The 7291-nt window shown below is 47.4% G+C and overlaps 1 protein-coding gene across 2 annotated transcripts in view; it reads right to left on the reverse strand.

Moving 5' to 3' along the window:
- Window positions 1–7291, reverse strand: part of LOC146425317 (homer protein homolog 1-like) — a 327102-nt gene that overhangs the window by 56486 nt on the left and 263325 nt on the right. The gene's annotated exons all lie outside the window — the stretch shown is intronic.

Genomic DNA, 7291 nt, shown 5'->3' on the forward strand with positions numbered 1-7291 from the left:
TTTTGGATGGTCGCCCACTGCAACTGGTATCCTTAATACATTATGTCACCCAATAATTGTTTTATTAATTCTGATAGGTATTAGCCTTGTGTTATCTGTTATGTTACTTGTTTAAAATTATAGGATGTTAAAGAGGCTATGCATTTTAACCACTTTATCAAATGTATATGGAAAGGCATTGAGAGATATTTATTATAAAAGCTTGCTAGAAAAACCCATTTACTAGTAAAAGAATTTACTAATTTTATAGAAAAGGGGGAACTGATTTAGGGGAGCTAGAATTTATTAATTTAAGAGAACTAGAAGCTGGATAATAATAATAATTTTTGAACTGATTTAGAAGGCCAGAGAATGGATAATGATTTATTAAGATTTGTTTGCTGAAGACAATGTATTTTGTGCCTACCTAGTATCGGGGAGGATATAGAGAAGAGAGCCAAATAATTGAGAAAAACTACTGAGTGTGACCGAACATCCTGCTCTCAGACCCCAGAACTGATAAAAGTTAGTTTTAAGGCTTGGACTTGGACCAAGAACCAAGGGAGCATGCGCAAGGGAACAGGGTGAAGAGTTCATCCTGAGGAAGACTACTGACTTTGCCCTCATTAATCATTTGGGACGCTTGCCCACAATTAATCTGTGACACTGCACTTGTGCAAGCATATTTAAATGAACTTTGAACTTATTATAATACGAAGTGAGGATAGGTAATGAATATGTATAGGAGCATTGTATAACTTTATGCATATGTAACCTGTAACCTAATATAAACCAAGTAAAGTGTTGCTGATGGTGTGCATGCCTTTGGAGGGGCTACCCCCCATGCACCCCAGCTGGAATAAACACATGCCTACTTCATAACTATTTGAGTTGTGGAGTCAATCTGCACCTCATTGAAGAAATGCAGATGCTGGGCTCCAGCGGTCACAGAGAACTCCCTCCTAGCTGTGGAAGCTCAGCTGTCTCCTCCAGTGCCGGGGAAGCAAGAGAGCAAGGGGCTGCCCCCAACTCTCTTTTTCTTAGCCCAGGTCCTCCTGATATTTCTCCTCCCCCCAGAGAAACCCTAGGATAGGAAGAATGCAGCCAGGTGCCCTCCTTCCCTGAGCTTGGTAACTTCTTTTGTCTCTCTTAAGTACTGAGATTTAAAGTGTTTTAGCAACAGATGGGACAAAAATTCCCGAAGAGAAAGAAAACAAAAGGAACAAATCCTACCCTCCAACAATTCCCCTGCAGCCGATTGTGAAGCCCACGGTGGAGCAGCTGTGCCCCTGCAGCCCATGGAGGTGATGGGGATGCAGAGATCCACCTGCAGCCTGCGGAGGAGCCTCATGCCAGAGATGGTGGATGCCTGGAGGAGGCTGTGACCCTGTGGGAGACATGTGGAGAGAGGGGCCTTGTTCTCATGCTGGAGCAGCCTGTCCTTGAAGGACCGCACCCTGTGGAAGAGTGACCCACATTGCAGCAGTTTGAGGGGTACTGTTGCCCGTGGGATGGACTCACAGTGGAGAAGTTCCTGGAGAACTGTCGCCTGTGGGAGGGACCCCACGGAGCAGCAGGGGAATGACTCCTCTCCCTGAGGCACAGGAGAAACAACAGGTGATGAACGCCCATTCCCTGTCTTCTTATACTGCTGGAGGAGGAGGAGGAGGAGGAGGTAGAGCTGGGAAAGAGGGAGGGGTGGGGGGAAGATGTTTGTAAGGGTCTTATTTTACTTCTCATTATCCTGCTCTGATTTTGTTAGTAATTAATTCACTTAATTTCTCTAATTAGAGCCACTTTTGCCCATGATGGTATTTGATGAGCAATCTCTCCCAGTCCTTATCTCAACCCCTGAACTCTTAGTTAAATTTTTTCTCCTCTGTCCAGATGCAGAGGGGAGTGTGTGAGCAGCTTTTGTGGGTGCCTGGCATCTGGCCTGGGTCAACCCACAACAGTCTTTTTTGAAGTCTAATGGGAAATTGAGACTGACAGTAGACTACTGGGGCCTGAATGAAGTCACACCACCTCTGAGTGCTGCCGTACCAGACATGTTGGAACTTCAATATGAGCTGGAGTCAAAGGCAGACAAATAGTGCCACAATTGATATTGCTAATGCATTTTTCTCAATCCCTCTGGCAGCAGAGTGTAAGACACAATTGACTTTCATATGGAGGGGCATCCAGTACACCTGGAACCGACTGCTCCAGGGGTAGAAACACAGCCCAACCATCTGCCATGGACTCATCCAGACTGCACTGCAACAGGGTGGCACTCCAGAACACCTACAGTATATTGATGGTATCATTGTGTGGGGCAATACAGCAGAAGAAGTTTTTGAGAAAGGAAAGAAAATAATCCAAATTCTTCTGAAAGCTGGGCTTGCCATAAAACAAAGTAAGGTAAAGGGACCTGCACAGGAGATCCAGTTCTTGGGAATAAAATGGCAGGATGGACACCTATGGAGGTGGTTAACAAAATTGTCGCTATGTCTCCACCAGCTAACAAGAAGGAAACACAAGCTTTTCTAGGCCTTGTGGGGTTCTGGAAAATGCATATTCCAGGTTATAGTCAGCTTGTGGGCCCCCCTCTATTGAGTGACCCAGAAGAAGAACCATTTTGAGTGGGGCCTTGAGCAACAACAGGCCTTTGAGCAGATCAAACAGAAAATAGCTCGTGCAGTAGCTCTTGGGCCTGTTTGGACAGAACCAGCCATGCAAAATATATTTTACGCTGCAGCTGGGGAGCAGGAGCTCACCTAGAGCCTCTGGCAAAGGCCCTCAGGAGAAACTCAAGGTCAACCATTAGGGTTTTGGAGCTGGAGATACTGAGGATCAGAAGCCCACTATATTCCAACTGAAAAAAAAAATATTAGCAGCCTATTAGGGGAGTTTGAGCCACCTCAGAAGTTCTTGTGACAGAAGCATGTCTCCTCTTGGCACCACGATTATCCATGCTACACTGGATGTTCAAAGGAAACATCCCCTCAACACATCACGCAACCAGCGCTACATGGAGTAAGTGGGTAGCACTGATTACACAACGAGCCCAAAGGGAAAACCCAATTTCCCAGGAGTCCTAGAAGAGTTTATGGATTGGCCAGAAGCCAGGGGGAAGAGTTTCAAAACAAACCGTGCCGAAGGAGCTTCCTCCCAGCTGCTGAACACAGTTAAAGCTACAGGACCACATTTCTGGGCAAAAAAAAAAAAAAACAAAACAAACCAGACGATAGGGAATACAGGATTATCATAACATCACTCCAAGACAACCAGTTAATGATATTTTCCCTCTAAGTGACCCAGGGTGGGATCCTAATGTGCCAGAACAAATGGCAAAGTTAAAATGTTATCAGAAATGGATGGTACTTGGTCTAAAATGTGCCATTCCTAAGGCAGTGAATCGGTCCAAATTATACAAAGTTAGACAAGACACAAATGAAACCCCTTTAGATTTCCTGAATAGGTGGGCAAAAAAGATGCCCCCAGCTCCTGAATTAGCTGTGAATGGGGACTGACAGGGACCAAAGGCATTATCCTCCCCAGCGGAGCTTTGGTTGTAGTTAAGCTGGGGAAAGATGATGTTGAATTTCTGGTGGATACGGAGGCAACATATTCTGCATTAAATACTTTTAAATGGTGTGTTGGTTTTGCTTAGCCCAGAACATCAGCAAGGTATCTTTAGCATCTAGGGGAAATTTAAACCCTTCAAAAGCTGTTGTGGTAGGCCTGAAGAAGTGGCTGAAGGGTTGGGAGAAAATGCACCCCTGTATTAATGTGTTGGTTTTGCTTAGCCCAGTTTTAGCTAGTGGGTGTGGGGGGGGGGGCACAAAGATGGCTCTTGTGTGTTCTGTGTGAATGTTCTGGAAGTTTTCACCATGTCCAGAAAAGCCAATCTCTGATGGCTCTAAAGATGATGGACATGCTGCTGGCCAACCCTGGGCCAATTAGAGATGTTAATTACGTCTCTGTGATAACATATTTAACAAAAAAATCAAAACAATGTGAGCACGCACTTCTTTTTAGCCAGAGGAGGTGAGAATATGTGAAGGGAAAACCACATGGAGACACCAAGGTCAGTGGAGAAGGTGGGGGAGGAGGCGCTCCAGGCGCCAGAGCTGAAAATCCTTTGCTGGCAGTGGTGAAGACCATGGGGGAGCAGGTTGGCCCCCTGCAGCCCATGGGGTCCACGGGGGGTGCAGAGATCCACCCCCAGTCCGTGGGGAGGTGCCTATGCCAGAGGAGCAGGTGGATGCCTGGAGGAAGCTGTGATCCAGTGGGAGTCCCAGTGGCGGGAAAGGCATTGCTCCCAAGATGGAAACAGCCTGGCCTTGGCTTGGAGGTCTGCGCCCTGTGGACGAAGGACTCATGTTGCAGCAGGTTCGAGTGGGCTGCTGCTCGTGAGATTGGACCCACGCCAAAGAAGTTCACAGAGGACTATCTCCCATGGGAGGGACCCCATGGCAACATAGAGGACTCCTCTCCCTGAGCAGTGGAAGAAATTTCAGTAACGGACTGACCAAAACCCCCATACCCTGCTCCCCTCTTCCCCCCATGCTTTTGGTGGGAAGGAGGGAGAAGGGTGAGCGAAGAAACAGTGTCTTAAGAGCTATTTTTTTACTTCTGATTTATCCTCCGACTCTGTTAGGTTAATGAATCACTTTGCAACTTTAAGTTTTCAGTCTGTTTTGCCCTTATAGTGAGTCCTCGCCGGGTTCCTTATCTCAACTCATGAGCCCTGTGTGTGTGTTAGCTTTTTTGCCCCTCTCCTCTGCAAAGCTGTGACAGGGGAGAGCAGAGAGAGCAGATGTAGGTGCCTGGCATTTCACCAGGGTCAAACCACAACAAAGGGAAACTGAGTCAAGATACTGTAAATGTGATCGGTGCCATAGGGGTAAGGGAAACAAGGCCTTTCTTCCAACCTTTAAAATTTAAATCGGGAAAACACTGGGTGACTCACCAATTCCTGTATATGCCCATGTTGGTTTTGCTTGGCCTGGTTTTTGGTAGCATGGGGGCCACAAAGATGCCTTCTGTGAGAAGCTGCTAGAAGCTTCCACCATGTCCAGAAGAGCCAATCCCTGATGGCTCTGAAGATGGACATGCTGCTGGCCAAGCCTGGGCCAATTAGAGATGTTAGTTATGCCTCTGTGATAACATATTTAAGAAGAAATCAAAGCAAAATGTGCACGCAGTTGTTTCTAGCCAGAGAAGAAGGAGGTGAGAACATGTGAGGGAAGCAACATGGAGACACCAAGGTCAGTGGAGAAGGAGGGGGAGGAGGTGCTCCAGGCGCCGGGGCTGGGATTCTTCTGCAAGCTGTGGTGAAGACCATGGTGAAGCGGGCTGACCCCCTGCAGCCCATGGGGGTCCACGGGAATGCAGAGATCCACTTGCAGTCCGTGGGGGAGGTGCCCAGGCTGGATCGGGTGGATGCCTGGAGGAAGCTGTGGTCCAGTGGAAGACCCGGTGGGAGAGAGAGGGCCCCTGCTTCCATGCTGGAGCAGCCTGTCCTTGGAGGACTGCATCCTATGGACAAGTGACCCACACCGCAGCAGTTTTGGTAGGAGTGTTTGCCCATGGGAGGAGACTCACATTGCAGCAGTTTTTGGACAACTGCTGCTCGTGAGATTTGACCCACGCTGGAGAAGTTCACGGAGAACTGTCACCCATGGGAGGGACCCCATGGTGCAGCAGGGGAAGGAGTCCTCTCCCTAAGCAGCGGAAGATGATCTTGGGTGGCGAACTGACCAAACCTTCCACACCCTGTCCTCCTGTGCTATAGTGGGAAGGAGGGAGGGGTTGGGGGAAGAAAGGGTGTTTTAAGGGCTTATTTTACTTCTCATTATCCTCCTCTGTCTCTGTTAGTAATAAATTCACTTTGTAACTCTCAGCTGAGTCTGTTTTGCCCTTGGAGTGTTTTCTCCCGATCCTTATCTCAACTCGTGACTGCTTCATTACATTTTTTTCCTTTTCTGCCCAGCTGTGGCAGAGAAGAGCGAGGGAGCAGCTGTCGTGGGTGCCTGGCATTTGGCCAGTGTCCAAACCACCACAATGCCAAATTCCCTAAAGCCATTATTGTGTAGGGATTTATTAGAGAAATTAGAAATGGAAATCAAATTTTCCAAAGAAGGGGGCTGGGTTGAAGTTATAATTCCTGAATCTAAATTTGTCGAAGTAGCTGCCATTCGCATACAGAAGGGTTATGGAGAAATTCCCAAAGAAGTTGAAGATTCTGTCATTCCAATTGTGGGACCTGATGAGGCTGACAGCTGGCCTGAAAGCCTGACAAGGTTTGACTTAAAAACAGCAAAAATCTACCTGTGAGAACCCTAGCATGAACAGAAGCAAGAAGCAAAAACAAGATGTAGACAACAACCCCATGCCCATGAGAACCCTGGCGTGGACAAGAAGCAAAACAAAGTCTGGACAACAACTCATCAACAAGACAGAAAAACATGGAGGAATTCACACCTGCAATAGGGAGGCCTTTTTCCACAGAAGTTGTGTACTAGGAATAACTGACCAATAGTATTATGCAAAAACAAGTAAAAAGCCAATGGCCATGTGGCACGAATGTTAGAAAATAGTATAAAAGAAACCTTGTAGCAATAAACTCTCTCTCTACCTTCTACTTTTTTCCTGGCTTGGAGCTGTGTTTTTTTGCTTTGCAAGTCCGTCTCTACCGCGTCAAATGGTGACCCCGGACGTGATGCTGGAGACCTACAGAACGTGATTCTGGAGGAGAACGGGACGGGAGCCACGGAGCCGGCAGGATCCCGGAGGGTGGCAGGGTGGATGCCGCAGAGACAGAGCCCAGCGTAGCACAAGAGATCCGGATCAGACTGTGGACACCTTAATTGGGGTGAGATTGAGATGAGCCGCTGGGGACAGCCCTAACATGGGTAACAATTTAACCAGCCAGGAAAAACTGTGCTGTCTACATGGAAATCCTTGCTAAAGCACACAGGTGCCAGCACAACAAACCATGCATTGCGAAATATGCTATTGTGGGTGAAATCTCATGATTTCTCAGCAGATGACAGTGTTGCTTTTAGCATGAGTTCCTGGGAGGTAGTTGGGGAAAAGCTCTGGGACACTATTTCGCGCAAAGACGCACAGGAGCTAGCAACAACCTGGCGCTTGCTTTTAGACACTTTAAAACAATGTAGAGAAGAGCAGGAGGAGGAAGGGCAGTTTGGTGAAGAGATAAAATTAACTCTTATAGAAAACGACTTGATGGAACCAGAGGGGGGAGACGGGTGTTGTTCAGAAAGGGCAGTTCCTGATCTGCCTGAGGCTCAAAGAGCTCCTGTTA

The sequence above is a fragment of the Lichenostomus cassidix genome, chromosome W, assembly GCF_008360975.1.
Source record: "Lichenostomus cassidix isolate B80296 chromosome W, HeHo_3.0, whole genome shotgun sequence".
NCBI classification, from domain to species: domain Eukaryota; kingdom Metazoa; phylum Chordata; class Aves; order Passeriformes; family Meliphagidae; genus Lichenostomus; species Lichenostomus cassidix.